Source organism: Coregonus clupeaformis, chromosome 40 (genome assembly GCF_020615455.1).
Source record: "Coregonus clupeaformis isolate EN_2021a chromosome 40, ASM2061545v1, whole genome shotgun sequence".
Lineage (NCBI taxonomy): Eukaryota > Metazoa > Chordata > Actinopteri > Salmoniformes > Salmonidae > Coregonus > Coregonus clupeaformis.
The window spans coordinates 19776028-19799216 of record NC_059231.1 but is presented as its reverse complement, the minus strand read 5'-3'; the positions used below and the strand labels follow the sequence as shown (position 1 = coordinate 19799216).

The window sequence follows — 23189 nt, the reverse complement described above, 5'->3', positions numbered from 1 at the left end:
CCCTTCACACAGACTCTTCAGTGTTTCCTGTTAACTGACATCCCCTTCACACATACTCTTAGTGTTGCCTGTTAACTGACATCCCCGTCACACAGATTCTTCATTGTTGCCTGTTAACTGACATCCCCTTCACAGAGACTCTTCAGTGTTGCCTGTTAATCTGACATCCCCTTCACACAGACTCTTCAGTGTTGCCAGTTTACTGACATCCATTCACACAGATTCTTCAGTGTTGCCTTTTAACTAACATCCCCTTCACACAGACTCTTCAGTCTTGCCTGTTAACTGACATCCCTTCACACAGACTCTTAAGTATTGCCTGTTAACTGACATCCCCTTCACAAAGACTCTTCAGTGTTGCCTGTTAACTGACATCCCCTTCACACAGACTCTTAGTGTTGCCTGTTAACTGACATCCCCTTCACACAGATTCTTCATTGTTGCCTGTCAACTGAAATCCGTACACACAGACTCTTCAGTGTTGCCTGTTAACTGACATCCCCTTCACACAGACTCTTAGTGTTGCCTGTTAACTGACATCCCCTTCACACAGATTCTTCATTGTTGCCTGTCAACTGAAATCCGTACACACAGACTCTTCAGTGTTGCCTGTAACCTGACATCCCCTTCACACAGACTCTTCAGTGTTGCCTGTTAACTGACATCCCCTTCACACAGACTCTTCAGTGTTGCCTGTTAACTGACATCCCTTCACACAGACTCTTCAGTGTTGCCTGTTAACTGACATCCCCTTCACACAGACTCTTCAGTGTTGCCTGTTAACTGACTTCCCCTTCACACAGACTCTTCAGTGTTTCCTGTTAACTGACATCCCCTTCACACATACTCTTAGTGTTGCCTGTTAACTGACATCCCCTCACACAGATTCTTCATTGTTGCCTGTTAACTGACATCCCCTTCACAGAGACTCTTCAGTGTTGCCTGTTAATCTGACATCCCCTTCACACAGACTCTTCAGTGTTGCCAGTTTACTGACATCCATTCACACAGATTCTTCAGTGTTGCCTTTTAACTAACATCCCCTTCACACAGACTCTTCAGTGTTGCCTGTTAACTGACATCCCCTTCACACAGACTCTTCAGTGTTGCCTGTTAACTGACATCCGTTCACGCAGACTCTTCAGTGTTGCCTATTAACTGACATCCCCTTCACACAGACTCTTCAGTGTTGCCTGTTAACTGACATCCGTTCACACAGACTCTTCAGTGTAGCCTGTTAACTGACATCCCTTCACACAAACTCTTCAGTGTTGCCTGTTAACTGACATCCCCTTCACACAGACTCTTCAGTGTTGCCTGTTAACTGACATCCGTTCATACAGACTCTTCAGTGTTGCCTGTTTACTGACATCCCCTTCACACAGACTCTTCAGTGTTGCCTGTTAACTGACATCCCTTCACACATACTCTTCAGTGTTGCCTGTTAACTGACATCCACTTCACACAGACTCTTCAGTGTTGCCTGTTAACTGACATCCCATCACACAGACTCTTAAGTCTTGCCTGTTAACTGACATCCCCTTCACACAGACCCTTCAGTGTTGCCTGTTAACTGACATTCCCTTCTTACAGACTCTTCAGTGTTGCCTGTTAACTGACATCCCCTTCACACAGACTCTTAGTGTTGCCTGTTAACTGACATCCCCTTCACACAGATTCTTCATTGTTGCCTGTCAACTGAAATCCGTACACACAGACTCTTCAGTGTTGCCTGTTAACTGACATCCCCTTCACACAGACTCTTCAGTGTTGCCTGTTAACTGACATCCCCTTCACACAGACTCTTCAGTGTTGCCTGTTAACTGACATCCCTTCACACAGACTCTTCAGTGTTGCCTGTTAACTGACATCCCTTCACACAGACTCTTCAGTGTTGCCTGTTAACTGACATCCCCTTCACACAGACTCTTCAGTGTTGCCTGTTAACTGACTTCCTCTTCACACAGACTCTTCAGTGTTTCCTGTTAACTGACATCCCCTTCACACATACTCTTAGTGTTGCCTGTTAACTGACATCCCCTTCACACAGATTCTTCATTGTTGCCTGTTAACTGACATCCCCTTCACAGAGACTCTTCAGTGTTGCCTGTTAATCTGACATCCCCTTCACACAGACTCTTCAGTGTTGCCAGTTTACTGACATCCATTCACACAGATTCTTCAGTGTTGCCTTTTAACTAACATCCCCTTCACACAGACTCTTCAGTGTAGCCTATTAACTGACATCCGTTCACACAGACTCTTCAGTGTTGCCTGTTGACTGACATCCCCTTCACCCAGACTCTTCAGTGTAGCCTATTAACTGACATCCCCTTCACACAGACTCTTCAGTGTTGCCTGTTAACTGACATCCGTTCACACAGACTCTTCAGCGTTGCCTGTTAACTGACATCCCTTCACACAAACTCTTCAGTGTTGCCTGTTAACTGACATCCCCTTCACACAGACTCTTCAGTGTTGCCTGTTAACTGACATCCGTTCATACAGACTCTTCAGTGTTGCCTGTTAACTGACATCCCCTTCACACAGACTCTTCAGTGTTGCCTGTTAACTGACATCCCTTCACACAGACTCTTCAGTGTTGCCTGTTAACTGACATCCCCTTCACACAGACTCTTCAGTGTTGCCTGTTAACTGACATCCACTTCACACATACTCTTCAGTGTTGCCTGTTAACTGACATCCCTTCACACAGACTCTTAAGCCTTGCCTGTTAACTGACATCCCCTTCACACAGACCCTTCAGTGTTGCCTGTTAACTGACATTCCCTTCACACAGCCTCTTCCGTGTTGCCTGTTAACTGACATCCCCTTCACACAGACTCTTCAGTGTTTCCTGTTAACTGACATCCACTTCACACAGACTCTTAGTGTTGCCTGTTAACTGACATCCCCTTCACACAGACTCTTCAGTGTTGCCTGTTGACTGACATCCCCTTCACCCAGACTCTTCAGTGTAGCCTATTAACTGACATCCCCTTCACACAGACTCTTCAGTGTTGCCTGTTAACTGACATCCCTTCACACAGACTCTTAAGTATTGCCTGTTAACTGACATCCCCTTCACACAGACTCTTCAGTGTTGCCTGGTAACTGACATCCCCTTCACACAGACTCTTAGTGTTGCCTGTTAACTGACATCCCCTTCACACAGATTCTTCATTGTTGCCTGTCAACTGAAATCCGTACACACAGACTCTTCAGTGTTGCCTGTTAACTGACATCCCCTTCACACAGACTCTTAGTGTTGCCTGTTAACTGACATCCCCTTCACACAGATTCTTCATTGTTGCCTGTCAACTGAAATCCGTACACACAGACTCTTCAGTGTTGCCTGTAACCTGACATCCCCTTCACACAGACTCTTCAGTGTTGCCTGTTAACTGACATCCCCTTCACACAGACTCTTCAGTGTTGCCTGTTAACTGACATCCCTTCACACAGACTCTTCAGTGTTGCCTGTTAACTGACATCCCCTTCACACAGACTCTTCAGTGTTGCCTGTTAACTGACTTCCCCTTCACACAGACTCTTCAGTGTTTCCTGTTAACTGACATCCCCTTCACACATACTCTTAGTGTTGCCTGTTAACTGACATCCCCGTCACACAGATTCTTCATTGTTGCCTGTTAACTGACATCCCCTTCACAGAGACTCTTCAGTGTTGCCTGTTAATCTGACATCCCCTTCACACAGACTCTTCAGTGTTGCCAGTTTACTGACATCCATTCACACAGATTCTTCAGTGTTGCCTTTTAACTAACATCCCCTTCACACAGACTCTTCAGTGTTGCCTGTTAACTGACATCCCCTTCACACAGACTCTTCAGTGTTGCCTGTTAACTGACATCCGTTCACACAGACTCTTCAGTGTTGCCTATTAACTGACATCCCCTTCACACAGACTCTTCAGTGTTGCCTGTTAACTGACATCCGTTCACACAGACTCTTCAGTGTAGCCTGTTAACTGACATCCCTTCACACAAACTCTTCAGTGTTGCCTGTTAACTGACATCCCCTTCACACAGACTCTTCAGTGTTGCCTGTTAACTGACATCCGTTCATACAGACTCTTCAGTGTTGCCTGTTTACTGACATCCCCTTCACACAGACTCTTCAGTGTTGCCTGTTAACTGACATCCCTTCACACATACTCTTCAGTGTTGCCTGTTAACTGACATCCACTTCACACAGACTCTTCAGTGTTGCCTGTTAACTGACATCCCATCACACAGACTCTTAAGTCTTGCCTGTTAACTGACATCCCCTTCACACAGACCCTTCAGTGTTGCCTGTTAACTGACATTCCCTTCTTACAGACTCTTCAGTGTTGCCTGTTAACTGACATCCCCTTCACACAGACTCTTAGTGTTGCCTGTTAACTGACATCCCCTTCACACAGATTCTTCATTGTTGCCTGTCAACTGAAATCCGTACACACAGACTCTTCAGTGTTGCCTGTTAACTGACATCCCCTTCACACAGACTCTTCAGTGTTGCCTGTTAACTGACATCCCCTTCACACAGACTCTTCAGTGTTGCCTGTTAACTGACATCCCTTCACACAGACTCTTCAGTGTTGCCTGTTAACTGACATCCCCTTCACACAGACTCTTCAGTGTTGCCTGTTAACTGACTTCCCCTTCACACAGACTCTTCAGTGTTTCCTGTTAACTGACATCCCCTTCACACATACTCTTAGTGTTGCCTGTTAACTGACATCCCCTTCACACAGATTCTTCATTGTTGCCTGTTAACTGACATCCCCTTCACAGAGACTCTTCAGTGTTGCCTGTTAATCTGACATCCCCTTCACACAGACTCTTCAGTGTTGCCAGTTTACTGACATCCATTCACACAGATTCTTCAGTGTTGCCTGTTAACTGACATCCGTTCACACAGACTCTTCAGTGTTGCCTGTTGACTGACATCCCCTTCACCCAGACTCTTCAGTGTAGCCTATTAACTGACATCCCCTTCACACAGACTCTTCAGTGTTGCCTGTTAACTGACATCCGTTCACACAGACTCTTCAGCGTTGCCTGTTAACTGACATCCCTTCACACAGACTCTTCAGTGTTGCCTGTTAACTGACATCCCCTTCACACAGACTCTTCAGTGTTGCCTGTTAACTGACATCCGTTCATACAGACTCTTCAGTGTTGCCTGTTAACTGACATCCCCTTCACACAGACTCTTCAGTGTTGCCTGTTAACTGACATCCCTTCACACAGACTCTTCAGTGTTGCCTGTTAACTGACATCCCCTTCACACAGACTCTTCAGTGTTGCCTGTTAACTGACATCCACTTCACACATACTCTTCAGTGTTGCCTGTTAACTGACATCCCTTCACACAGACTCTTAAGCCTTGCCTGTTAACTGACATCCCCTTCACACAGACCCTTCAGTGTTGCCTGTTAACTGACATTCCCTTCACACAGCCTCTTCCGTGTTGCCTGTTAACTGACATCCCCTTCACACAGACTCTTCAGTGTTTCCTGTTAACTGACATCCACTTCACACAGACTCTTAGTGTTGCCTGTTAACTGACATCCCCTTCCCACAGATTCTTCATTGTTGCCTGTTAACTGAAATCCGTTCACACAGACTCTTCAGTGTTGCCTGTAACCTGACATTCCCTTCACACAGACTCTTCAGTGTTGCCTGTTAACTGACATCCCTTCACACAGACTCTTCAGTGTTGCCTGTTAACTGACGTCCCCTTCACACAGACTCTTCAGTGTTGCCTGTTAACTGACATCCCCTTCACACAGACTCTTCAGTGTTGCCTGTTAACTGACATCCCTTCACACAGACTCTTCAGTGGTGCCTGTTAACTGACATCCCCTTCACACAGACTCTTCATTATTGCCTGTTGACTGACATCCCCTTCACACAGACTCTTCAGTGTTGCTTATTAACTGACATCCCCTTCACACAGACTCTTCAGTGTTGCATGTTAACTGACATCCCTTCACACAAACTCTTCAGTGTTGCCTGTTAACTGACATCCCCTTCACACAGACTCTTCAGTGTTGCCTGTTAACTGACATCCGTTCATACAGACTCTTCAGTGTTGCCTGTTAACTGACATCCCCTTCACACAGACTCTTAAGCCTTGCCTGTTAACTGACATCCCCTTCACACAGACCCTTCAGTGTTGCCTGTTAACTGACATTCCCTTCACACAGCCTCTTCCGTGTTGCCTGTTAACTGACATCCCCTTCACACAGACTCTTCAGTGTTTCCTGTTAACTGACATCCACTTCACACAGACTCTTAGTGTTGCCTGTTAACTGACATCCCCTTCACACAGACTCTTCAGTGTTGCCTGTTGACTGACATCCCCTTCACCCAGACTCTTCAGTGTAGCCTATTAACTGACATCCCCTTCACACAGACTCTTCAGTGTTGCCTGTTAACTTACATCCGTTCACACAGACTCTTCAGCGTTGCCTGTTAACTGACATCCCTTCACACAGACTCTTCAGTGTTGCCTGTTAACTGACATCCCCTTCACACAGACTCTTCAGTGTTGCCTGTTAACTGACATCCGTTCATACAGACTCTTCAGTGTTGCCTGTTAACTGACATCCCCTTCACACAGACTCTTCAGTGTTGCCTGTTAACTGACATCCCTTCACACAGACTCTTCAGTGTTGCCTGTTAACTGACATCCCCTTCACACAGACTCTTCAGTGTTGCCTGTTAACTGACATCCACTTCACACATACTCTTCAGTGTTGCCTGTTAACTGACATCCCTTCACACAGACTCTTAAGCCTTGCCTGTTAACTGACATCCCCTTCACACAGACCCTTCAGTGTTGCCTGTTAACTGACATTCCCTTCACACAGCCTCTTCCGTGTTGCCTGTTAACTGACATCCCCTTCACACAGACTCTTCAGTGTTTCCTGTTTACTGACATCCACTTCACACAGACTCTTAGTGTTGCCTGTTAACTGACATCCCCTTCACACAGATTCTTCATTGTTGCCTGTTAACTGAAATCCGTTCACACAGACTCTTCAGTGTTGCCTGTAACCTGACATTCCCTTCACACAGACTCTTCAGTGTTGCCTGTTAACTGACATCCCTTCACACAGACTCTTCAGTGTTGCCTGTTAACTGACGTCCCCTTCACACAGACTCTTCAGTGTTGCCTGTTAACTGACATCCCCTTCACACAGACTCTTCAGTGTTGCCTGTTAACTGACATCCCTTCACACAGACTCTTCAGTGGTGCCTGTTAACTGACATCCCCTTCACACAGACTCTTCATTGTTGCCTGTTGACTGACATCCCCTTCACACAGACTCTTCAGTGTTGCTTATTAACTGACATCCCCTTCACACAGACTCTTCAGTGTTGCATGTTAACTGACATCCCTTCACACAAACTCTTCAGTGTTGCCTGTTAACTGACATCCCCTTCACACAGACTCTTCAGTGTTGCCTGTTAACTGACATCCGTTCATACAGACTCTTCAGTGTTGCCTGTTAACTGACATCCCCTTCACACAGACTCTTCAGTGTTGCCTGTTAACTGACATCCGTTCATACAGACTCTTCAGTGTTGCCTGTTAACTGACATCCCCTTCACACAGACTCTTCAGTGTTGCCTGTTAACTGACATCCCTTCACACAGACTCTTCAGTGTTGCCTGTTAACTGACATCCCCTTCACACAGACTCTGCAGTGTTGCCTGTTAACTGACATCCATTTCACACATACTCTTCAGTGTTGCCTGTTAACTGACATCCCTTCACACAGACTCTTAAGCCTTGCCTGTTAACTGACATCCCCTTCACACAGACCCTTCAGTGTTGCCTGTTAACTGACATTCCCTTCACACAGCCTCTTCCGTGTTGCCTGTTAACTGACATCCCCTTCACACAGACTCTTCAGTGTTTCCTGTTAACTGACATCCACTTCACACAGACTCTTAGTGTTGCCTGTTAACTGACATCCCCTTCACACAGACTCTTCAGTGTTGCCTGTTGACTGACATCCCCTTCACCCAGACTCTTCAGTGTAGCCTATTAACTGACATCCCCTTCACACAGACTCTTCAGTGTTGCCTGTTAACTGACATCCGTTCACACAGACTCTTCAGCGTTGCCTGTTAACTGACATCCCTTCACACAAACTCTTCAGTGTTGCCTGTTAACTGACATCCCCTTCACACAGACTCTTCAGTGTTGCCTGTTAACTGACATCCGTTCATACAGACTCTTCAGTGTTGCCTGTTAACTGACATCCCCTTCACACAGACTCTTCAGTGTTGCCTGTTAACTGACATCCCTTCACACAGACTCTTCAGTGTTGCCTGTTAACTGACATCCCCTTCACACAGACTCTTCAGTGTTGCCTGTTAACTGACATCCACTTCACACATACTCTTCAGTGTTGCCTGTTAACTGACATCCCTTCACACAGACTCTTAAGCCTTGCCTGTTAACTGACATCCCCTTCACACAGACCCTTCAGTGTTGCCTGTTAACTGACATTCCCTTCACACAGCCTCTTCCGTGTTGCCTGTTAACTGACATCCCCTTCACACAGACTCTTCAGTGTTTCCTGTTAACTGACATCCACTTCACACAGACTCTTAGTGTTGCCTGTTAACTGACATCCCCTTCACACAGATTCTTCATTGTTGCCTGTTAACTGAAATCCGTTCACACAGACTCTTCAGTGTTGCCTGTAACCTGACATTCCCTTCACACAGACTCTTCAGTGTTGCCTGTTAACTGACATCCCTTCACACAGACTCTTCAGTGTTGCCTGTTAACTGACGTCCCCTTCACACAGACTCTTCAGTGTTGCCTGTTAACTGACATCCCCTTCACACAGACTCTTCAGTGTTACCTGTTAACTGACATCCCTTCACACAGACTCTTCAGTGGTGCCTGTTAACTGACATCCCCTTCACACAGACTCTTCATTGTTGCCTGTTGACTGACATCCCCTTCACACAGACTCTTCAGTGTTGCTTATTAACTGACATCCCCTTCACACAGACTCTTCAGTGTTGCATGTTAACTGACATCCCTTCACACAAACTCTTCAGTGTTGCCTGTTAACTGACATCCCCTTCACACAGACTCTTCAGTGTTGCCTGTTAACTGACGTCCCCTTCACACAGACTCTTCAGTTTTTCCTGTTAACTGACATCCCATTCACACAGACTCTTAGTGTTGCCTGTTAACTGACGTCCCCTTCACACAGATTATTCATTGTTGCCTGTTAACTGACATCCCCTTCACACAGACTCTTCAGTGTTGCCTGTTAATTTGACATCCCCTTCACACAGACTCTTCAGTGTTGCCTGTTTACTGCCATCCATTCACACAGATTATTCAGTGTTGCCTGTTAACTGACATCCCCTTCACACAGACTCTTCAGTGTTTCCTGTTGACTGACCCCCTTCACACAGACTCTTCAGTGTTGCCTATTAACTGACATCCCCTTCACACAGACTCTTCAGTGTTGCCTGTTAACTGACATCCGTTCACACACACTCTTCAGTGTAGCCTGTTAACTGACATCCCTTCACACAAACTCTTCAGTGTTGCCTGTTAACTGACATCCCCTTCACACAGACTCTTCAGTGTTGCCTGTTAACTGACATCCGTTCATACAGACTCTTCAGTGTTGCCTGTTTACTGACATCCCCTTCACACAGACTCTTCAGTGTTGCCTGTTAACTGACATCCCTTCACACATACTCTTCAGTGTTGCCTGTTAACTGACATCCACTTCACACAGACTCTTCAGTGTTGCCTGTTAACTGACATCCCATCACACAGACTCTTAAGTCTTGCCTGTTAACTGACATCCCCTTCACACAGACCCTTCAGTGTTGCCTGTTAACTGACATTCCCTTCTTACAGACTCTTCAGTGTTGCCTGTTAACTGACATCCCCTTCACACAGACTCTTAGTGTTGCCTGTTAACTGACATCCCCTTCACACAGATTCTTCATTGTTGCCTGTCAACTGAAATCCGTACACACAGACTCTTCAGTGTTGCCTGTAACCTGACATCCCCTTCACACAGACTCTTCAGTGTTGCCTGTTAACTGACATCCCCTTCACACAGACTCTTCAGTGTTGCCTGTTAACTGACATCCCTTCACACAGACTCTTCAGTGTTGCCTGTTAACTGACATCCCCTTCACACAGACTCTTCAGTGTTGCCTGTTAACTGACTTCCCCTTCACACAGACTCTTCAGTGTTTCCTGTTAACTGACATCCCCTTCACACATACTCTTAGTGTTGCCTGTTAACTGACATCCCCTTCACACAGATTCTTCATTGTTGCCTGTTAACTGACATCCCCTTCACAGAGACTCTTCAGTGTTGCCTGTTAATCTGACATCCCCTTCACACAGACTCTTCAGTGTTGCCAGTTTACTGACATCCATTCACACAGATTCTTCAGTGTTGCCTTTTAACTAACATCCCCTTCACACAGACTCTTCAGTGTTGCCTGTTAACTGACATCCCCTTCACACAGACTCTTCAGTGTTGCCTGTTAACTGACATCCGTTCACACAGACTCTTCAGTGTTGCCTGTTGACTGACATCCCCTTCACCCAGACTCTTCAGTGTAGCCTATTAACTGACATCCCCTTCACACAGACTCTTCAGTGTTGCCTGTTAACTGACATCCGTTCACACAGACTCTTCAGCGTTGCATGTTAACTGACATCCCTTCACACAAACTCTTCAGTGTTGCCTGTTAACTGACATCCCCTTCACACAGACTCTTCAGTGTTGCCTGTTAACTGACATCCGTTCATACAGACTCTTCAGTGTTGCCTGTTAACTGACATCCCCTTCACACAGACTCTTCAGTGTTGCCTGTTAACTGACATCCCTTCACACAGACTCTTCAGTGTTGCCTGTTAACTGACATCCCCTTCACACAGACTCTTCAGTGTTGCCTGTTAACTGACATCCGTTCATACAGACTCTTCAGTGTTGCCTGTTTACTGACATCCCCTTCACACAGACTCTTCAGTGTTGCCTGTTAACTGACATCCCTTCACACATACTCTTCAGTGTTGCCTGTTAACTGACATTCCCTTCACACACACTCTTCAGTGTAGCCTGTTAACTGACATCCCTTCACACAAACTCTTCAGTGTTGCCTGTTAACTGACATCCCCTTCACACAGACTCTTCAGTGTTGCCTGTTAACTGACATCCGTTCATACAGACTCTTCAGTGTTGCCTGTTTACTGACATCCCCTTCACACAGACTCTTCAGTGTTGCCTGTTAACTGACATCCCTTCACACATACTCTTCAGTGTTGCCTGTTAACTGACATCCACTTCACACAGACTCTTCAGTGTTGCCTGTTAACTGACATCCCATCACACAGACTCTTAAGTCTTGCCTGTTAACTGACATCCCCTTCACACAGACCCTTCAGTGTTGCCTGTTAACTGACATTCCCTTCTTACAGACTCTTCAGTGTTGCCTGTTAACTGACATCCCCTTCACACAGACTCTTAGTGTTGCCTGTTAACTGACATCCCCTTCACACAGATTCTTCATTGTTGCCTGTCAACTGAAATCCGTACACACAGACTCTTCAGTGTTGCCTGTAACCTGACATCCCCTTCACACAGACTCTTCAGTGTTGCCTGTTAACTGACATCCCCTTCACACAGACTCTTCAGTGTTGCCTGTTAACTGACATCCCTTCACACAGACTCTTCAGTGTTGCCTGTTAACTGACATCCCCTTCACACAGACTCTTCAGTGTTGCCTGTTAACTGACTTCCCCTTCACACAGACTCTTCAGTGTTTCCTGTTAACTGACATCCCCTTCACACATACTCTTAGTGTTGCCTGTTAACTGACATCCCCTTCACACAGATTCTTCATTGTTGCCTGTTAACTGACATCCCCTTCACAGAGACTCTTCAGTGTTGCCTGTTAATCTGACATCCCCTTCACACAGACTCTTCAGTGTTGCCAGTTTACTGACATCCATTCACACAGATTCTTCAGTGTTGCCTTTTAACTAACATCCCCTTCACACAGACTCTTCAGTGTTGCCTGTTAACTGACATCCCCTTCACACAGACTCTTCAGTGTTGCCTGTTAACTGACATCCGTTCACACAGACTCTTCAGTGTTGCCTGTTGACTGACATCCCCTTCACCCAGACTCTTCAGTGTAGCCTATTAACTGACATCCCCTTCACACAGACTCTTCAGTGTTGCCTGTTAACTGACATCCGTTCACACAGACTCTTCAGCGTTGCATGTTAACTGACATCCCTTCACACAAACTCTTCAGTGTTGCCTGTTAACTGACATCCCCTTCACACAGACTCTTCAGTGTTGCCTGTTAACTGACATCCGTTCATACAGACTCTTCAGTGTTGCCTGTTAACTGACATCCCCTTCACACAGACTCTTCAGTGTTGCCTGTTAACTGACATCCCTTCACACAGACTCTTCAGTGTTGCCTGTTAACTGACATCCCCTTCACACAGACTCTTCAGTGTTGCCTGTTAACTGACATCCGTTCATACAGACTCTTCAGTGTTGCCTGTTTACTGACATCCCCTTCACACAGACTCTTCAGTGTTGCCTGTTAACTGACATCCCTTCACACATACTCTTCAGTGTTGCCTGTTAACTGACATTCCCTTCACACAGCCTCTTCCGTGTTGCCTGTTAACTGACATCCCCTTCACACAGACTCTTCAGTGTTTCCTGTTAACTGACATCCACTTCACACAGACTCTTAGTGTTGCCTGTTAACTGACATCCCCTTCACACAGATTCTTCATTGTTGCCTGTTAACTGAAATCCGTTCACACAGACTCTTCAGTGTTGCCTGTAACCTGACATTCCCTTCACACAGACTCTTCAGTGTTGCCTGTTAACTGACATCCCTTCACACAGACTCTTCAGTGTTGCCTGTTAACTGACGTCCCCTTCACACAGACTCTTCAGTGTTGCCTGTTAACTGACATCCCCTTCACACAGACTCTTCAGTGTTGCCTGTTAACTGACATCCCTTCACACAGACTCTTCAGTGGTGCCTGTTAACTGACATCCCCTTCACACAGACTCTTCATTGTTGCCTGTTGACTGACATCCCCTTCACACAGACTCTTCAGTGTTGCTTATTAACTGACATCCCCTTCACACAGACTCTTCAGTGTTGCATGTTAACTGACATCCCTTCACACAAACTCTTCAGTGTTGCCTGTTAACTGACATCCCCTTCACACAGACTCTTCAGTGTTGCCTGTTAACTGACATCCGTTCATACAGACTCTTCAGTGTTGCCTGTTAACTGACATCCCCTTCACACAGACTCTTCAGTGTTGCCTGTTAACTGACATCCGTTCATACAGACTCTTCAGTGTTGCCTGTTAACTGACATCCCCTTCACACAGACTCTTCAGTGTTGCCTGTTAACTGACATCCCTTCACACAGACTCTTCAGTGTTGCCTGTTAACTGACATCCCCTTCACACAGACTCTTCAGTGTTGCCTGTTAACTGACATCCCCTTCACACAGACTCTGCAGTGTTGCCTGTTAACTGACATCCATTTCACACATACTCTTCAGTGTTGCCTGTTAACTGACATCCCTTCACACAGACTCTTAAGCCTTGCCTGTTAACTGACATCCCCTTCACACAGACCCTTCAGTGTTGCCTGTTAACTGACATTCCCTTCACACAGCCTCTTCCGTGTTGCCTGTTAACTGACATCCCCTTCACACAGACTCTTCAGTGTTTCCTGTTAACTGACATCCACTTCACACAGACTCTTAGTGTTGCCTGTTAACTGACATCCCCTTCACACAGACTCTTCAGTGTTGCCTGTTGACTGACATCCCCTTCACCCAGACTCTTCAGTGTAGCCTATTAACTGACATCCCCTTCACACAGACTCTTCAGTGTTGCCTGTTAACTGACATCCGTTCACACAGACTCTTCAGCGTTGCCTGTTAACTGACATCCCTTCACACAAACTCTTCAGTGTTGCCTGTTAACTGACATCCCCTTCACACAGACTCTTCAGTGTTGCCTGTTAACTGACATCCGTTCATACAGACTCTTCAGTGTTGCCTGTTAACTGACATCCCCTTCACACAGACTCTTCAGTGTTGCCTGTTAACTGACATCCCTTCACACAGACTCTTCAGTGTTGCCTGTTAACTGACATCCCCTTCACACAGACTCTTCAGTGTTGCCTGTTAACTGACATCCACTTCACACATACTCTTCAGTGTTGCCTGTTAACTGACATCCCTTCACACAGACTCTTAAGCCTTGCCTGTTAACTGACATCCCCTTCACACAGACCCTTCAGTGTTGCCTGTTGACTGACATTCCCTTCACACAGCCTCTTCCGTGTTGCCTGTTAACTGACATCCCCTTCACACAGACTCTTCAGTGTTTCCTGTTAACTGACATCCACTTCACACAGACTCTTAGTGTTGCCTGTTAACTGACATCCCCTTCACACAGATTCTTCATTGTTGCCTGTTAACTGAAATCCGTTCACACAGACTCTTCAGTGTTGCCTGTAACCTGACATTCCCTTCACACAGACTCTTCAGTGTTGCCTGTTAACTGACATCCCTTCACACAGACTCTTCAGTGTTGCCTGTTAACTGACGTCCCCTTCACACAGACTCTTCAGTGTTGCCTGTTAACTGACATCCCCTTCACACAGACTCTTCAGTGTTGCCTGTTAACTGACATCCCCTTCACACATACTCTTAGTGTTGCCTGTTAACTGACATCCCCTTCACACAGATTCTTCATTGTTGCCTGTTAACTGACATCCCCTTCACAGAGACTCTTCAGTGTTGCCTGTTAATCTGACATCCCCTTCACACAGACTCTTCAGTGTTGCCAGTTTACTGACATCCATTCACACAGATTCTTCAGTGTTGCCTTTTAACTAACATCCCCTTCACACAGACTCTTCAGTGTTGCCTGTTAACTGACATCCCCTTCACACAGACTCTTCAGTGTTGCCTGTTAACTGACATCCGTTCACACAGACTCTTCAGTGTTGCCTGTTGACTGACATCCCCTTCACCCAGACTCTTCAGTGTAGCCTATTAACTGACATCCCCTTCACACAGACTCTTCAGTGTTGCCTGTTAACTGACATCCGTTCACACAGACTCTTCAGCGTTGCATGTTAACTGACATCCCTTCACACAAACTCTTCAGTGTTGCCTGTTAACTGACATCCCCTTCACACAGACTCTTCAGTGTTGCCTGTTAACTGACATCCGTTCATACAGACTCTTCAGTGTTGCCTGTTAACTGACATCCCCTTCACACAGACTCTTCAGTGTTGCCTGTTAACTGACATCCCTTCACACAGACTCTTCAGTGTTGCCTGTTAACTGACATCCCCTTCACACAGACTCTTCAGTGTTGCCTGTTAACTGACATCCGTTCATACAGACTCTTCAGTGTTGCCTGTTTACTGACATCCCCTTCACACAGACTCTTCAGTGTTGCCTGTTAACTGACATCCCTTCACACATACTCTTCAGTGTTGCCTGTTAACTGACATTCCCTTCACACAGCCTCTTCCGTGTTGCCTGTTAACTGACATCCCCTTCACACAGACTCTTCAGTGTTTCCTGTTAACTGACATCCACTTCACACAGACTCTTAGTGTTGCCTGTTAACTGACATCCCCTTCACACAGATTCTTCATTGTTGCCTGTTAACTGAAATCCGTTCACACAGACTCTTCAGTGTTGCCTGTAACCTGACATTCCCTTCACACAGACTCTTCAGTGTTGCCTGTTAACTGACATCCCTTCACACAGACTCTTCAGTGTTGCCTGTTAACTGACGTCCCCTTCACACAGACTCTTCAGTGTTGCCTGTTAACTGACATCCCCTTCACACAGACTCTTCAGTGTTGCCTGTTAACTGACATCCCTTCACACAGACTCTTCAGTGGTGCCTGTTAACTGACATCCCCTTCACACAGACTCTTCATTGTTGCCTGTTGACTGACATCCCCTTCACACAGACTCTTCAGTGTTGCTTATTAACTGACATCCCCTTCACACAGACTCTTCAGTGTTGCATGTTAACTGACATCCCTTCACACAAACTCTTCAGTGTTGCCTGTTAACTGACATCCCCTTCACACAGACTCTTCAGTGTTGCCTGTTAACTGACATCCGTTCATACAGACTCTTCAGTGTTGCCTGTTAACTGACATCCCCTTCACACAGACTCTTCAGTGTTGCCTGTTAACTGACATCCGTTCATACAGACTCTTCAGTGTTGCCTGTTAACTGACATCCCCTTCACACAGACTCTTCAGTGTTGCCTGTTAACTGACATCCCTTCACACAGACTCTTCAGTGTTGCCTGTTAACTGACATCCCCTTCACACAGACTCTTCAGTGTTGCCTGTTAACTGACATCCCCTTCACACAGACTCTGCAGTGTTGCCTGTTAACTGACATCCATTTCACACATACTCTTCAGTGTTGCCTGTTAACTGACATCCCTTCACACAGACTCTTAAGCCTTGCCTGTTAACTGACATCCCCTTCACACAGACCCTTCAGTGTTGCCTGTTAACTGACATTCCCTTCACACAGCCTCTTCCGTGTTGCCTGTTAACTGACATCCCCTTCACACAGACTCTTCAGTGTTTCCTGTTAACTGACATCCACTTCACACAGACTCTTAGTGTTGCCTGTTAACTGACATCCCCTTCACACAGACTCTTCAGTGTTGCCTGTTGACTGACATCCCCTTCACCCAGACTCTTCAGTGTAGCCTATTAACTGACATCCCCTTCACACAGACTCTTCAGTGTTGCCTGTTAACTGACATCCGTTCACACAGACTCTTCAGCGTTGCCTGTTAACTGACATCCCTTCACACGAACTCTTCAGTGTTGCCTGTTAACTGACATCCCCTTCACACAGACTCTTCAGTGTTGCCTGTTAACTGACATCCGTTCATACAGACTCTTCAGTGTTGCCTGTTAACTGACATCCCCTTCACACAGACTCTTCAGTGTTGCCTGTTAACTGACATCCCTTCACACAGACTCTTCAGTGTTGCCTGTTAACTGACATCCCCTTCACACAGACTCTTCAGTGTTGCCTGTTAACTGACATCCACTTCACACATACTCTTCAGTGTTGCCTGTTAACTGACATCCCTTCACACAGACTCTTAAGCCTTGCCTATTAACTGACATCCCCTTCACACAGACCCTTCAGTGTTGCCTGTTGACTGACATTCCCTTCACACAGCCTCTTCCGTGTTGCCTGTTAACTGACATCCCCTTCACACAGACTCTTCAGTGTTTCCTGTTAACTGACATCCACTTCACACAGACTCTTAGTGTTGCCTGTTAACTGACATCCCCTTCACACAGATTCTTCATTGTTGCCTGTTAACTGAAATCCGTTCACACAGACTCTTCAGTGTTGCCTGTAACCTGACATTCCCTTCACACAGACTCTTCAGTGTTGCCTGTTAACTGACATCCCTTCACACAGACTCTTCAGTGTTGCCTGTTAACTGACGTCCCCTTCACACAGACTCTTCAGTGTTGCCTGTTAACTGACATCCCCTTCACACAGACTCTTCAGTGTTGCCTGTTAACTGACATCCCTTCACACAGACTCTTCAGTGGTGCCTGTTAACTGACATCCCCTTCACACAGACTCTTCATTGTTGCCTGTTGACTGACATCCCCTTCACACAGACTCTTCAGTGTTGCTTATTAACTGACATCCCCTTCACACAGACTCTTCAGTGTTGCATGTTAACTGACATCCCTTCACACAAACTCTTCAGTGTTGCCTGTTAACTGACATCCCCTTCACACAGACTCTTCAGTGTTGCCTGTTAACTGACGTCCCCTTCACACAGACTCTTCAGTTTTTCCTGTCAACTGACATCCCATTCACACAGACTCTTAGTGTTGCCTGTTAACTGACGTCCCCTTCACACAGATTATTCATTGTTGCCTGTTAACTGACATCCCCTTCACACAGACTCTTCAGTGTTGCCTGTTAATTTGACATCCCCTTCACACAGACTCTTCAGTGTTGCCTGTTTACTGCCATCCATTCACACAGATTATTCAGTGTTGCCTGTTAACTGACATCCCCTTCACACAGACTCTTCAGTGTTTCCTGTTGACTGACATCCCCTTCACACAGACTCTTCAGTGTTGCCTATTAACTGACATCCCCTTCACACAGACTCTTCAGTGTTGCCTGTTAACTGACATCCGTTCACACACACTCTTCAGTGTAGCCTGTTAACTGACATCCCTTCACACAAACTCTTCAGTGTTGCCTGTTAACTGACATCCCCTTCACACAGACTCTTCAGTGTTGCCTGTTAACTGACATCCGTTCATACAGACTCTTCAGTGTTGCCTGTTTACTGACATCCCCTTCACACAGACTCTTCAGTGTTGCCTGTTAACTGACATCCCTTCACACATACTCTTCAGTGTTGCCTGTTAACTGACATCCACTTCACACAGACTCTTCAGTGTTGCCTGTTAACTGACATCCCATCACACAGACTCTTAAGTCTTGCCTGTTAACTGACATCCCCTTCACACAGACCCTTCAGTGTTGCCTGTTAACTGACATTCCCTTCTTACAGACTCTTCAGTGTTGCCTGTTAACTGACATCCCCTTCACACAGACTCTTAGTGTTGCCTGTTAACTGACATCCCCTTCACACAGATTCTTCATTGTTGCCTGTCAACTGAAATCCGTACACACAGACTCTTCAGTGTTGCCTGTAACCTGACATCCCCTTCACACAGACTCTTCAGTGTTGCCTGTTAACTGACATCCCCTTCACACAGACTCTTCAGTGTTGCCTGTTAACTGACATCCCTTCACACAGACTCTTCAGTGTTGCCTGTTAACTGACATCCCCTTCACACAGACTCTTCAGTGTTGCCTGTTAACTGACATCCCCTTCACACATACTCTTAGTGTTGCCTGTTAACTGACATCCCCTTCACACAGATTTTTCATTGTTGCCTGTTAACTGACATCCCCTTCACAGAGACTCTTCAGTGTTGCCTGTTAATCTGACATCCCCTTCACACAGACTCTTCAGTGTTGCCAGTTTACTGACATCCATTCACACAGATTCTTCAGTGTTGCCTTTTAACTAACATCCCCTTCACACAGACTCTTCAGTGTTGCCTGTAACCTGACATTCCCTTCACACAGACTCTTCAGTGTTGCCTGTTAACTGACATCCCTTCACACAGACTCTTCAGTGTTGCCTGTTAACTGACGTCCCCTTCACACAGACTCTTCAGTGTTGCCTGTTAAATGACATCCCCTTCACACAGACTCTTCAGTGTTGCCTGTTAACTGACATCCCTTCACACAGACTCTTCAGTGGTGCCTGTTAACTGACATCCCCTTCACACAGACTCTTCATTGTTGCCTGTTGACTGACATCCCCTTCACACAGACTCTTCAGTGTTGCTTATTAACTGACATCCCCTTCACACAGACTCTTCAGTGTTGCATGTTAACTGACATCCCTTCACACAAACTCTTCAGTGTTGCCTGTTAACTGACATCCCCTTCACACAGACTCTTCAGTGTTGCCTGTTAACTGACGTCCCCTTCACACAGACTCTTCAGTTTTTCCTGTTAACTGACATCCCATTCACACAGACTCTTAGTGTTGCCTGTTAACTGACGTCCCCTTCACACAGATTATTCATTGTTGCCTGTTAACTGACATCCCCTTCACACAGACTCTTCAGTGTTGCCTGTTAATTTGACATCCCCTTCACACAGACTCTTCAGTGTTGCCTGTTTACTGCCATCCATTCACACAGATTATTCAGTGTTGCCTGTTAACTGACATCCCCTTCACACAGACTCTTCAGTGTTTCCTGTTGACTGACATCCCCTTCACACAGACTCTTCAGTGTTGCCTATTAACTGACATCCCCTTCACACAGACTCTTCAGTGTTGCCTGTTAACTGACATCCGTTCACACACACTCTTCAGTGTAGCCTGTTAACTGACATCCCTTCACACAAACTCTTCAGTGTTGCCTGTTAACTGACATCCCCTTCACACAGACTCTTCAGTGTTGCCTGTTAACTGACATCCATTCATACAGACTCTTCAGTGTTGCCTGTTTACTGACATCCCCTTCACACAGACTCTTCAGTGTTGCCTGTTAACTGACATCCCTTCACACATACTCTTCAGTGTTGCCTGTTAACTGACATCCACTTCACACAGACTCTTCAGTGTTGCCTGTTAACTGACATCCCATCACACAGACTCTTAAGTCTTGCCTGTTAACTGACATCCCCTTCACACAGACCCTTCAGTGTTGCCTGTTAACTGACATTCCCTTCTTACAGACTCTTCAGTGTTGCCTGTTAACTGACATCCCCTTCACACAGACTCTTAGTGTTGCCTGTTAACTGACATCCCCTTCACACAGATTCTTCATTGTTGCCTGTCAACTGAAATCCGTACACACAGACTCTTCAGTGTTGCCTGTAACCTGACATCCCCTTCACACAGACTCTTCAGTGTTGCCTGTTAACTGACATCCCCTTCACACAGACTCTTCAGTGTTGCCTGTTAACTGACATCCCTTCACACAGACTCTTCAGTGTTGCCTGTTAACTGACATCCCCTTCACACAGACTCTTCAGTGTTGCCTGTTAACTGACATCCCCTTCACACATACTCTTAGTGTTGCCTGTTAACTGACATCCCCTTCACACAGATTTTTCATTGTTGCCTGTTAACTGACATCCCCTTCACAGAGACTCTTCAGTGTTGCCTGTTAATCTGACATCCCCTTCACACAGACTCTTCAGTGTTGCCAGTTTACTGACATCCATTCACACAGATTCTTCAGTGTTGCCTTTTAACTAACATCCCCTTCACACAGACTCTTCAGTGTTGCCTGTTAACTGACATCCCCTTCACACAGACTCTTCAGTGTTGCCTGTTAACTGACATCCGTTCACACAGACTCTTCAGTGTTGCCTGTTGACTGACATCCCCTTCACCCAGACTCTTCAGTGTAGCCTATTAACTGACATCCCCTTCACACAGACTCTTCAGTGTTGCCTGTTAACTGACATCCGTTCACACAGACTCTTCAGCGTTGCATGTTAACTGACATCCCTTCACACGAACTCTTCAGTGTTGCCTGTTAACTGACATCCCCTTCACACAGACTCTTCAGTGTTGCCTGTTAACTGACATCCGTTCATACAGACTCTTCAGTGTTGCCTGTTAACTGACATCCCCTTCACACAGACTCTTCAGTGTTGCCTGTTAACTGACATCCCTTCACACAGACTCTTCAGTGTTGCCTGTTAACTGACATCCCCTTCACACAGACTCTTCAGTGTTGCCTGTTAACTGACATCCGTTCATACAGACTCTTCAGTGTTGCCTGTTTACTGACATCCCCTTCACACAGACTCTTCAGTGTTGCCTGTTAACTGACATCCCTTCACACATACTCTTCAGTGTTGCCTGTTAACTGACATTCCCTTCACACAGCCTCTTCCGTGTTGCCTGTTAACTGACATCCCCTTCACACAGACTCTTCAGTGTTTCCTGTTTACTGACATCCACTTCACACAGACTCTTAGTGTTGCCTGTTAACTGACATCCCCTTCACACAGATTCTTCATTGTTGCCTGTTAACTGAAATCCGTTCACACAGACTCTTCAGTGTTGCCTGTAACCTGACATTCCCTTCACACAGACTCTTCAGTGTTGCCTGTTAACTGACATCCCTTCACACAGACTCTTCAGTGTTGCCTGTTAACTGACGTCCCCTTCACACAGACTCTTCAGTGTTGCCTGTTAACTGACATCCCCTTCACACAGACTCTTCAGTGTTGCCTGTTAACTGACATCCCTTCACACAGACTCTTCAGTGGTGCCTGTTAACTGACATCCCCTTCACACAGACTCTTCATTGTTGCCTGTTGACTGACATCCCCTTCACACAGACTCTTCAGTGTTGCTTATTAACTGACATCCCCTTCACACAGACTCTTCAGTGTTGCATGTTAACTGACATCCCTTCACACAAACTCTTCAGTGTTGCCTGTTAACTGACATCCCCTTCACACAGACTCTTCAGTGTTGCCTGTTAACTGACATCCGTTCATACAGACTCTTCAGTGTTGCCTGTTAACTGACATCCCCTTCACACAGACTCTTCAGTGTTGCCTGTTAACTGACATCCGTTCATACAGACTCTTCAGTGTTGCCTGTTAACTGACATCCCCTTCACACAGACTCTTCAGTGTTGCCTGTTAACTGACATCCCTTCACACAGACTCTTCAGTGTTGCCTGTTAACTGACATCCCCTTCACACAGACTCTGCAGTGTTGCCTGTTAACTGACATCCATTTCACACATACTCTTCAGTGTTGCCTGTTAACTGACATCCCTTCACACAGACTCTTAAGCCTTGCCTGTTAACTGACATCCCCTTCACACAGACCCTTCAGTGTTGCCTGTTAACTGACATTCCCTTCACACAGCCTCTTCCGTGTTGCCTGTTAACTGACATCCCCTTCACACAGACTCTTCAGTGTTTCCTGTTAACTGACATCCACTTCACACAGACTCTTAGTGTTGCCTGTTAACTGACATCCCCTTCACACAGACTCTTCAGTGTTGCCTGTTGACTGACATCCCCTTCACCCAGACTCTTCAGTGTAGCCTATTAACTGACATCCCCTTCACACAGACTCTTCAGTGTTGCCTGTTAACTGACATCCGTTCACACAGACTCTTCAGCGTTGCCTGTTAACTGACATCCCTTCACACAAACTCTTCAGTGTTGCCTGTTAACTGACATCCCCTTCACACAGACTCTTCAGTGTTGCCTGTTAACTGACATCCGTTCATACAGACTCTTCAGTGTTGCCTGTTAACTGACATCCCTTCACACAGACTCTTCAGTGTTGCCTGTTAACTGACATCCCTTCACACAGACTCTTCAGTGTTGCCTGTTAACTGACATCCCCTTCACACAGACTCTTCAGTGTTGCCTGTTAACTGACATCCACTTCACACATACTCTTCAGTGTTGCCTGTTAACTGACATCCC

At 46.1% G+C, this 23189-nt stretch overlaps 1 protein-coding gene across 1 annotated transcript in view; it reads left to right on the top strand.

Moving 5' to 3' along the window:
- LOC121554922 (DNA-binding protein SATB2-like) overlaps window positions 1-23189 on the top strand; it is a 102010-nt gene that overhangs the window by 47702 nt on the left and 31119 nt on the right. The gene's annotated exons all lie outside the window — the stretch shown is intronic.